The sequence below is a fragment of the Balaenoptera acutorostrata genome, chromosome 8, assembly GCF_949987535.1.
Source record: "Balaenoptera acutorostrata chromosome 8, mBalAcu1.1, whole genome shotgun sequence".
In the NCBI taxonomy this organism is placed as follows: domain Eukaryota; kingdom Metazoa; phylum Chordata; class Mammalia; order Artiodactyla; family Balaenopteridae; genus Balaenoptera; species Balaenoptera acutorostrata.
In genome coordinates, this window is record NC_080071.1 from 20109256 (window position 1) to 20121479 (window position 12224).

Here is a 12224-nt window from a genome sequence, read left to right on the forward strand (position 1 = left end):
TTGGGGGGACACAATTCAATCCATAACAGATTTCATCCAAGATACCACATTATGTTTAGTCGTTGAGTCTCCTTAGGCTCCTCTTGGCCGTGACAGTTTCTTCAACTTTCCTTGGTTTCAATGACCTTGAGAGTTTTGATGAATACTGGTCAGGTATTTTGAAAGATGCCTCACTGTTGAAATGTGTCTGATGTTTTGCTCAAGATAAGACCAGAATAATGTGTTCCTCATAGTAGAAAATCCACAGAGGTAAAGAGATATTGTCATCACATAATCTCCAGGGTGCATACTATCAACACGATTTATCACTGTTGATGTTCACCTTGATCACCTGGCTGAGGTCGTGTTTAGCAGGTTTCTCCCCTGGAAAGTTGCTCTTTTTTCCCCTTTCCATACTGTACATTTTGGGAGGAAGGCACTAAGCACAGCCCCTAAGGAGTGGGGAGTTATGCTCCTGCTCCTTTAGTGTGGAGTATAGACATAAATTATTTGAAATTTATCTGCATGGGAGATTTGTCTCTTCTTGCCATTTATTAATTTATTCAATCATTTATTTATATCAGTATGAACTCATGGATATTTATTTTCTAATGTGTATCATAATTCAATACTACTTTATTTTGTTTCTCAAATTGCTTCAGCTTTGCCATTGGGAACTCTTTTAGTTGACTCCTGTGTCCCTTTGACATAATCCAATCGAAAATTTTTAAGCACTTCCTTAGTTTCTGTCACTACAAGATAAGATGTGCCAGGCTCATTTTGTATATTTCTGCCCCAGTATCAGTCAATTCTCCAAGGAGCCCTGGTTCCTTTTATCAGAGAATGGTATTAGAAACCAATATTTGGGCAACAAAAAGGGTTTTGGATAAGGGAAATGAATGAAAGCTGAGAGGGAGAAGAGAGTTGTAGGCACAAAACCCATGAAAAAGGGAGGAAGGGAATTGCCCAGGCTAAGCAAAGAGTTCCTGATTAGAGTTCAGAGAGGTTAAGGAGGAGAGAGATGAGTAGAGGGACATAAGTGAAGAGGACAAGGACAGAGGGTCCTAAAGTCAACCAAGAGGCATCGAAGCAAATGACCTTGTTATTAGCTGAGCTGCTGATTATCAGTCATTGAGGAGATCTTCCATAATAGATTAAAGATAGCAATGTTCCATTCCTGTCCCACCCCAAAAAACAACTACCCACTTGGTTGTAACTTCAGGGTCTTGTAAGATCTTAGACCCCTTCAAAAAGCCAAGCAAGATGGGAAAATGCATAGTAAGGAATCTCTGCACTTACAGACTTTGTTTCCTACCTCTAGCCATTTAGTGAACTTGACCATCAGCAAACCCAGCTGGTACTCTCAGCCACCTTCATATTGGACATGAATGCCTACCAGCCTTTTGCTTATGAGGCTATTTGAAATGATGGTTAGGATAACTGGCTACTTATCCATTGTCATTGAACTGGACCACTGAACTTTTTGAGCCTCTCCTGAGTGTTGTCCCATGTGAAGTCACATTTTAACATAAGCCATATATTGCATCTGGATGGCAAGGCAAGACCAACCTTCAACACTTTGCTGGCACAAAGATAGGTTTTAGTGGCTGATGTTGGCTATGTTGGGCCAAAGGGCAAAAGTAAATGAACCGTGTCCTAGGAAGGCTGTACACAGAGAACAGATTTTTTTAGTTCAAAGGTTGTCTATTTACCAGGTATGTAACTTTAGGTGTATTTTTAATATCCCCAGGATTCAATAGCTACAAAATGGAAGTAGTAAAATCTACTTCCAAAGATTATTGTGGGGATAAATTAGAGAATATATTTGTAATGTCCTGAGAACAGTGTCTGGCACACAGAGCTCTGGAGAGTGAGCACCCAGCTTTCTATACTCTCCTCCTCATTATGGTCTCCTTTTTCTCTCTCACCCTTTTCCTCTCTTCAAGCACTAAAGCCTTTGTCTCATACCCTAGTAGTTCATGGCTCCTAAATTCGGCCTTCTTTCCAGGCCTCTCATCCCGCAATTGCCCCAAGCCATAATAGCTTCTTTCTCTTCACCACTCATCAAAACTCCCATTTCCTGAAAATCTGATCTTAGCCAGATGTTAAGAAAAAGCATTTTGCTGAGTTGATTAAAGTCCATCATAAAGTATAAATAGCTTATAGGCATTACAATGTTAATTAATACATTATTAATACATTAATACATGTTACTTTGTTCAAGCACATCTGTGGGGTGTATGAGTGTGTGTGTGTGTGTGTGTGTGTGTGTGTGTTTGTGCGTATGTGGACTCTCCTCATAATCTGTGTCCAGCCTGAGGCTGTAGAGCACGGTGATTAGGAGGACAGGCTCTGGAACTCGTCTGTGGAGTTTCATATCCAGACTCAGTCTCATATTAGCTATGGGACCTTATGTAAGTTCCTTAGGCTTTCCACATATTAGTGTCTTTATCTCTACGTAGGTCTAATAAGGTTGCTGTAGGGTGAAATGAGATGGTTCATATAATACACTTTGAAGAGTGCCTCGTGGAAATAAACTACCCAGTAAATATTAGCTATCATGATAGCTGATAACCAAGGCAGTCATTTCCACATCCTACCTCTGCTTTGAACCTCAGAAAAGGTGAGACTCAATTTGATACTTCTTCCTCAAAAGTTTCCTACTGATGAGAAGAGCATCTCCTTTGGTTTTGTACATAACCAGAGAGCAAAATTCCAAGAACTCAGCATCCAAGCATAAAGTAATTTCAAGGTTTGTGCTATGGACTGAATTGAGTCCCTCTGCCAAGTTCATATGTTGAAGCTATAATCTCCAGTGTGATGGTGTTTGGACATGGAGCCTTTGGGGGTAATTAGGTTTAGATGAGGTTATAAGCATGGGACCTCATGATGTAAGTGCCCTTATAAGAGGAGATACCAGAGAGCTCTCTTTCTCTCTGTGTATTTCTCTCTGCCATGTGAGGACACAGCAAGAATGTGGCCATCTGCAACCAGGAAGAGGGTCCTCATCAGGAACTGACCATGCTGGTACCCTGATCTCAGACTTCTAGCCTCCAGAACTGTGAGGAAATAAATGTCTGTTGTTTAAGCCACCTGGCGTTTGGTATTTTGTTATGGCCACCCAAGCAGACTAATACAGTATGAATGATAAGATGATCCCACAACCAACCAAATATAAAATGTCAGAACTTTTCAGTGAACTGATAGAAACTTACTAATAAAGCTAAGACTTTACTCATTAACATGTGATCTGGTTCACCATGTTAATTATAATCACAGGCTACAACCCCAGCCAAATGTCTTTTAGATGAATCATAAATTGTTATCTGAGCTGGATAAGAACTTAGGAATCATTTGATTCACATTCTCGTGTGGCAGATGAGGTCACTGAGGCCTAGAATGGTTAAGAGGTTCAGCAGAAGCTGCACAGCTGGAGCCCAGGTTCTCTCCCTCTGAGGCCCGTGTTCTCTTCACACAATGCCTCAGTGCAGATCATCAGTCACAGGGAGGCCCTGGAGGGGCTGTAGAGATGAATTAGCTCAAACCAGAGCTCCTAGAAAGAGTGCAAAGATTTTCTTTCCTAAGTTTCATGTGCATGTGGGAAAATATTGTGTAGCAGTATTAACCTTTTATTTACTCTGACTCAGAGATGCAAAGAAATTATGGCTTATCTGTTTTCTAGAATTGATCTAAAGTTCCTCCTGAGTTTCACCCTATCCCCTCAGTGTAGACTGAGGTGGTGGGTTTGGGACAGTTGGTGATGACATTTACATTTGCCAACAAACAGCATCACTGTCTGTTCCACTTAGACAGTCTCTTTTACATCATTTGGCTTATTTGAGGTTGGTCTTGTGGGTTTCTTCCCTCTCTCCCTGCTCCTTCTCAAGATGGCCTTGACTCTGTTTGTGCAAGTGTGTGTGCTGTTCTTCAATGCTAAGTCTGGCCCTTGGTAGGATGGGTCTGCTAAATTGCACCTGGACCTGCATTGTTTTGGGTGCAAAATCAGGTAATTTAGTCCTATCCTGGGACTCCACTAGTCCAATTCTTTCAGTGGCTCCTGTCCCTACACTGAAGCATGTGGGAACTTCCAGATCTTCTAGGCCAGAAGATCCAGCCCTTAGGCAAAAGTCTGTTTTTTGAAAATAAAGTTTTATTGGAACATGGCCATGCCTGCTTATTTACACATGGACTATGGCTGCTTTCATGCTACAAATACAGTACTGAGTAGTTGTGAAGGGAACTGGTCCTCAACTCCAAAAATATTTACTATCTGGCTCTTTAGAGAAAAAGTTTGTTGCTCACTGCTCCAGACCACTGCTGTCCAATAGAACTTTCTGCTATGATGGAAGTGTTTCTTATTTGCCTTTCAATACAGTAGCCATCAGTCACATACTGTTATTGAGCACTGGAAATGTGGCTAATGTGACTAAGGAACCAAATTTAAAATTTCATTTAATGTCAATAACTTTAAAATTTATTACACATTTATAACAACAACATCATACTCAACAGTAAAAAGCTGAAAGCATTCCCTCTAAGATCAGGAAAAAGACAAGGATGTCCACTCTCACCACTTTTATTCAGCATAGTTTTGGAAGTCCTAGCGATAGCAGTCAGAGAAGAAAAACAAAAGCAATCCAAATTGGAAAGGAAGAAGTAAAACTCTCATTGTTTGTAGATGACATGATACTCTACATAGAAAATCCCAAAGACACCACCAGAAAACTATTAGAGCTCATCAATGAATTTGGTAAAGTTGTAGGATAAAAAATTAATATGGAGAAATGTGTTGCATTACTGTACACTAACAATGAAATATCAGAAAGAGAAATTAAGGAAACAATCTCATTTACCATCGCATCAAAAAGAAAAAAATACCTAGGAATAAACCTACTTAAGGAGGCAAAAGTTCTGTACTCCAAAAACTATAAGATGCTGATGAAACTAATTGAAGACGACACAAACAGATGGAAAGATATACCATGTTCTTGGATTGGAAGAATCAATATTGTTAAAATGGCCATACTACCCAGGGCAATCTATAGATTCAATGCAATCTCTTTCAAATTACCAATAGCATTTTTCACAGGACGGGAAAAAATGTTTTTAAATGTGTATGGAAACACAAAAACCCCAAATAGCCAAAACAATCTTGAGAATGAAGAACAGAGCTGGAGAAATCATTCTCCCTGACTTCAGACTATACTACAGAGCTACAGTAATCAAAACAGTATAGTACCCGCACAAAAAACAGACACATAGATCAATGGAACAGGATAGAAAGCCCAGAAATAAACCCACATACTTATGGTCAATTAATCTGTGACAAAGGAGGAAAGAATATACAATGGAGAAAAGCAATCTCTTCAATAAGTGGTGCTGGGAAAACTAGACAGCAACATGTAAAAGAATGAAATTAGAACATTCTCTAACACCATGCACAAAAATAAACTCCAAATGGATTAAAGGCCTAAATGTAAGACCAGATACTGTAAAACTCCTAGAGGAAAACTTAGGCAGAACACTCTTTGACATAAATCGCAGGAAATTTTTTTTGGATCTGTCTCCCAGAGTAATGGAAACATAAGCAAAATTAAACAAGTTGTACCTAATTAAACTTAAAAGCCTTTGCACAGCAAGGGAAACCATAAACAAAATGAAAAGACAACCTACAGACTGGAGAAAATATTTGCAAACTATGAGACAGACAAGGAATTAATTTCCAAAACATACAAACAGCTTATATAGCTCAATATCAAAAAAAAAAAAAAAAAAAAACCAAACGACCCAATCAAAAAATGGGCAGACTTCCCTGGTGGCACAGTGGTTAAGAATCTGCCTGCCAATGCAGGGGACATGGGTTCTAGCCCTGGTCCGGGAAGATCCCACATGCTGTGGAGCAACTAAGCCCGTGTGCCACAACTACTGAGCCTGCACTCTAGACCCTGCAAGCCACAACTACTGAAGCCCATGCACTCTAGGGCCCATGCTCCACAACAAGAGAAGCCACCGCAATGAGAAGCCCGCGCACCGCAACGAAGAGTAGCCTCCGCTCGCTGCAACTAGAGAAAGCCCGCATGCAGCAACGAAGACCCAACACAGCCAAAAATAAATAAATAAATAAGTTTATTTTTAAAAAATGGGCAGAAGATCTAAATAGACACTTCTCCAGTGAAGACATAGACGGCCAAAAAGCACATGAAAAGATGCTCAACATCGCTAATTATTAGAGAAATTCAAGTCAAAACTACAATGAGGTATCACCTCACACCAGTCAGAATGGCCATCATCAAAATGTCTACAAATAATAAATGCTGGAGTGGGTGTGGAGAAAAAGGAACCCTCCTGCACTGTTGGTGGGAATGTAAACTGGTGCAGCCACTATGGAGAAAATTATAGAGATTCCTTGAAAAACTAAAAATAGAGCTACCATATGATCCAGCAATCCCATTCCTGGGTACATATCCAGAAACAATTAAAACTCTAATTTGAAAAGATACATGCACCCTAGTTTCATAGCAGCATTATTTACAATAGCCAAGACATGGAAACAATCCAAGTGCCTATCAACAAACAATTTGCTTAAAAAGATGTGGTGTATATATATATATATATACACACACACACACACACACACACACACACACACACACACAATGGAACATTACTCAGCCGTAAAAAAGAATGAAATAATGCCATTTTTAGGTACATGGATGGACCTAGAAATTATCCTACTGAGTGAAGTAAGTCAGACAGAGAAAGACAAATATCATATGATATGGCTTATATGTGGAATCCAAAAAATGATACAAATGAACTTATTTACAAAACAGTAGTAGACTCAGATGTAGAAAACAAATTTATGGTTACCAAGGGGGAAGGAGGGGAAAGGATAAATTGGAAGTTTGGGATTAACAGATATACACTCATATACATAAAATAGATAAAAACAAGGACCTACTGTGTAGCACAGGGAACTATATTCAATATCTTATAATAACCTATAATGAAAAAGAATCTGAAAATATATATATATATATAAAACTGAATCACTTTGCTATACACCTGAAACATTGTAAATCAACTATACTTCAATTTAAAAAAAGATAAATAAGTTAGGAAAAAAATTTAATTAAGTAGCCTTATACGTCTAGTGGCTACCACATTGGACAGTGCAGCTGTAGACACCCTGAACAGGTCTCTGGGAGCCAACAATTCTGCCTCAGGATCTTCTCTCGCCCCTTCCCTCGGCTTCCACATTCCCACTCTGGGGACATGGGTTCACATTCAAGGTTTTCAACTAGGGGTAAGGAACTTTCCTCAGGAGGGAAGAGGAATGTGCTATTAGTCCCTAACGTTCCAGACTCTTCCATATCTATCAGATGTTTACTATCCAGCACCACCCACCAGTGTCCCAGGTTTTGACCCAGGGATAGGCTGTGACGAGTAAATTCTGGAATATTTTTCTTCCGTAGTTCACTGGGTCGGGAAGGGCGGTGTTCCCTCTTTTCATGTGCGGCTGGGATTCCCTTACGAGATGCTATATCCTCCTCCTCCCTGAGATCACATCCATTCTTTTTCCTTTCCAGGACTATCAGATGGATGAGGTACAGAGACAGAAAACAGCTTAACCATAAGAGAGGGTCATCATGCTGGCATTCCAAAACATGTCCTTCATAGGACTGCTGCATTAACTTGATTTATGTAAGATTAGAAGTTTGACTATGCTCAGATTCAACGCGCATTTGTTGAGTACCTGAAGTTTCAAGCCCTCAACCCACTGCTAGAAAGGACCCACTCTGCTTCTCTCCCTTTTCTTTCCCTCTCCCCAAGCTGATAAATACAGTTCCCAATCGTCCCTTTGAATCTGCTTCAGTAGCTTTAGAGGAAATACTTGCAATATAAGCATGGTCTTTTCTTGAGTAATTGACATTTTTCTCATCCATTACCTTTATATAGCACTTATACCTGATACAGCAGTTACCGCCTGTCAAACTTCATGATTATCTGATTAACTAATTTCCTGTCTCTGCCTTCAGAATATAGGCTACATGAGAGCAGAAATTCTCTGGTTCACTGCTGTATTCTTAGTATACAGAATTGCTCCTGACAGAAGGTAGGTACTCAAATATTTTTGAATGAATAAAAACATGTAGATTATACCTCATAGGATGATCTTGATGTTTAAAAACAAAATACCTTCCACACCAGGGGCGAAGATGGAGCAGGCCAAAGGAGAGGAAGGTTATAGAGAATCCCTCTTCACTGCCTTGGTGGGGATAGTGAGGGGCAAAAGTTGTAAAAGAATGTGGAATCCCACTTGCATCATGCATTAAAAACCCACAACTTTGAGAAGTTAAATGATGACCCATTGCTGGCAGAGAAGATATTCACATGCCTTGTTTCCCAAATTCCAAGTGTCCACCCATTCTTTACTTGATTATAACTACTATAACCGAGATTAATTTTTGAAACTCATTTATTTACCTAAAATTTCGATAGTTGGCAACTTCTGGAGGTGTCCTTATTTTTTTAATAAAACAATTAGATTATGGAGATTAAGTTTTTGTTTGAAATTAACTGGAATCTTTTCTTAATTATGTTTTGCCTTAACATCTTTATGCTGCAATGTATTTTAAATTAGCCTTCTTCATTAGAAAATAAAAGGCTACTGGCAAATAAAATTTCTGAAGATTTATTTCAAATGAAATAATGTATAGACATATATATCATAAACCATGAAGTATTCTGCATTAGTAAGCCTTTGCTACTATCATCTTTATCAGCAATCCTGAAAAAAAAAATTGCAATAAAGTTTTCTTTCTCACTTTGCTAAGAGTGTGAAATTATGTAAGATTTGGAAATCACATAACATTTAGTTACTTAATGAAAATAGCATAGATTTCCCATTCTGGTGAAGTGACACGAATCTCTACAACCTCATCAGAGGAAAAGCCATGGCTGTGGAAATGCAGGAAGGGTTAAAGGGGGAAATTAATGAAATTGTTTTTGTAGTAGTGATTACAGATTGTGAAGTGCTGATTTGGTTTTAAGAGATTTTGAGTGGTTTTCTACATGAGGGCAAACTTAATATCAGTGTAGTTAACCCAAGGAGAAACAAGTCTTTATAAGCTCGCCAAAGAGCATTACCTGAACACACTTCTTCCAACAATCTCCTGATTTTATGTAAATGAACAAAGTCTGCACAACACAAACAGCCCAAATCCAGTACAAATGTTTGAGACAAATCCACATTTAAGTTAGGTTTATTTCTTGCCCTTGACAAACATCTCCCCATTCCCTCTTCCCCCCAGTCCCCGGCAATCACCGTTCTGCTCTCTGCTTCTATGAGTTTGACTATTTTAGATTCCACATATACATGAGATGGTGTAGTATTCGTCTTCTGTGCATGGCTTATTTTACTTAATGTCTTTAAGGTTCATCCATGTGGACACAAATGGTAGGATTTCTTTCTTTTTGAAGACTGAATAATATTCCATTGTATGTGTATACCACATTTTCTTCATCTGTTACTGGGCATTTAGATTGTTTCCATATCTTGACTATTGTGAATAATGTTACAAAGAGCATGAGAGTGCAGATAGATATCCCTTCCATATCTCTTCCAGATCCTGGTTTTATTTCCTTTGGATATATACCCAGAATTCCACCAATATTACAAGAAAAAGAAGAAAAGCCTTTTCCAATATTTTCATGCTTACCTGCCATTTTTTCTGCTCTCCAATGATGAGCGTGCCTCTAGCAGAGAAAGACTGAATGAGTAGAAATGAGTCAGTCATTGCGAGAGGGGTGCACTTCATGCTGCCTGGTTCATTGTTCCTTCGCAGAATCATTGCGGATAAATGGAAAGTTAACTGCATCCAGAGAAATGTATCACAGGAATCACTTTCTTGTCTGTCAGGCACGGAGGCATCCAGGACGATCACAATCTGTGCTTGATGTCTGACTCTCTGGGGCAGAGCCTTGCTAAGATATAACACAGCCACATAAACATGCCTGGCCTTAGCTCTCCTGGAGTCCTTCTTTCTGAGTCTTCTTATTTGACTAAGAGATTTGGGTTCCATGAACCACACATCATTTTACATTTCCTTATTTGTATGTTCCATAATTTAAAAAAAAAAGAGTGTGTTAAGATAATAAGATAATAAATAGTATAAAGATAATAATTGCCATTCTTTATTATGTGTTAATGAACCAGGTATTTAATATATATTTTCTCATTTTATCTTCCCATTTTATCTTAGTTGCCCCGTGGCATGTGGGATCTTAGTTCCCTGACCAGGGATTGAACCCGCGTCCCCTGCATTGGGAGGCGGATTCTTTACCACTGGACCACCAGAGAAGTCCCCAGTAATTACTATTATTTCACTTTACAGGAAACAAAAAAATCAAACTAAAGTTTGGAGAGATTGTGAGCTTGCCCAACAGTACATGGGTCCATTTGGCTTAAAAGGAATGATCTTTTCAGTATACCATATTGCCTCTGTAGGTGCATATTTTTAGTCTACCATTTTGAAACAAAACAACGTCCATATACTGTCATAGAATTGTGCTTACTGTTTCCTTCTGCTTCCAGAGCCAAGAGTATGGCTTTTCTCTGAATACAGTGACTTTCCATTTATCCACACACTGATTATACTCAAGGACAATGCATCATTTGGTATATTGTTGGTCTATTTTTATAAATCTTGATGCTCTCTTTTCTTCAAGCTTATTAAAGCCATAGTTCTCTTTCCTAGCTAGCTCAACTCAAGTCAAAACTTGCCAAACTTTGCAAATGTTTTTTTCTACTTTGAAACAGAACTGTGACACTTTTACCAAAATCCCAGCCTCCGCATTTTCTTCACTATGACCTCATTGGTGTGGGAATGAAGAAGTGATTAAGGCAAAGAAATAGAGGATTAGAATCAGGAGGAACATCCCTGGTACTTGTCCCCCAGTCCCTTCCTTCACCCTAAGAAAGGAGAAAGATCAGGCTCTGCCTAGAAGAGAGGGAAGATGCCCAGTAACCCAGGTTATTTGTTAGAAAACCACACATTGTGGCATTTAAAAAGTATTCATTTAAACGCATTTTTTAAAAAAATTTTCAAATAAAATTTACTATTAAAAATGTGGTGTGCCATGCCTGTGTCCTATTGTAAAGGTTGATTTGCTGTGTTGTTACAACTCAAATGCGTTAGAGAATAGGAATCAAGTGTTACCAGGAAAATAAAGGAATAGACATATTCTCATAAAGTAAATCACAGAATATAACAGAGTTACGAGAGATGCTGATACTGGAAAAACATTATCATAAGTCCAAAACCTGCTTATGTCAATTCTTTATTACTTAAAAGAGACAGAGGCTATTTTGAGTGCTTAACAAAAATCAAGGCTATTTAAAAAAAAAAAAACCCAAAAAACAACTTTTGTCCTGAGCCATATTCTTTGATTTTTTTTTGAATATTTGAATTTTATTTTTTTATACAGCAGGTTCTTATTAGTTACCTATTTCATACAAATTAGTGTATATATGTCAATCCCAATCTCCCAATTCATCCCACCACCACCCCTCCCCCCCCACCACTTTCCCCCCTCGGTATCCATATGTTTGTTCTCTACATCTGTGTCTCTATTTCTGCCCTGCAAACAAGTTCATCTGTACCATTTTTCTAGGTTCCACATACATGCGTTAATATACGATATTTGTTTTTCTCTTTCTGACTTACTTCACTCTGTATGACAGTCTCTAGATCCATCCACGTCTCTACAAATGACCCAATTTCATTCCTTTTTATGGCTGAGTAATATTCCATTGTATATATGTACCACAACTTCTTTATCTATTCATCTGTCGATGGGCATTTAGGTTGCTTCCATGTCCTGGCTATTGTAAATAGTGCTGCAATGAACATTGAGGTGCATGTGTCTTTTGGATAATGGTTTTCTCTGGATATATGCCCAGTAGTGGGATTGCTGGGTCATATGGTAATTCTAGTTTTTAGTTTTTTAAGGAACCTCCATACTGTTCTCCATAGTGGCTGTATCAATTTACATTCCCACAACCAGCATTTGTTGTTTGTAGATTTTCTGATGATGCCCATTCTAACTGGTGTGAGGTGATACCTCATTGTAGTTTTGATTTGCATTTCTCTAATAATTAGTGATGTTGAGCAGCTTTTCATGTGCTTCTTGGCCACCTGTATGTCTTCTTTGGAGAAATATCTCTTTAGGTCTTCTGCCTA

General features: G+C 38.6%; 1 long non-coding RNA gene across 1 annotated transcript in view; it reads right to left on the reverse strand.

Moving 5' to 3' along the window:
- LOC130708725 (uncharacterized) overlaps nt 1-8252 on the reverse strand; it is a 36666-nt gene extending 28414 nt beyond the window's left edge. The window contains exon 1 of the long non-coding RNA XR_009009079.1: nt 8143-8252. This is a non-coding gene — a long non-coding RNA (uncharacterized LOC130708725). The remainder of the gene's footprint in view (nt 1-8142) is intronic.
- Nucleotides 8253-12224: the final 3972 nt, after the last annotated feature.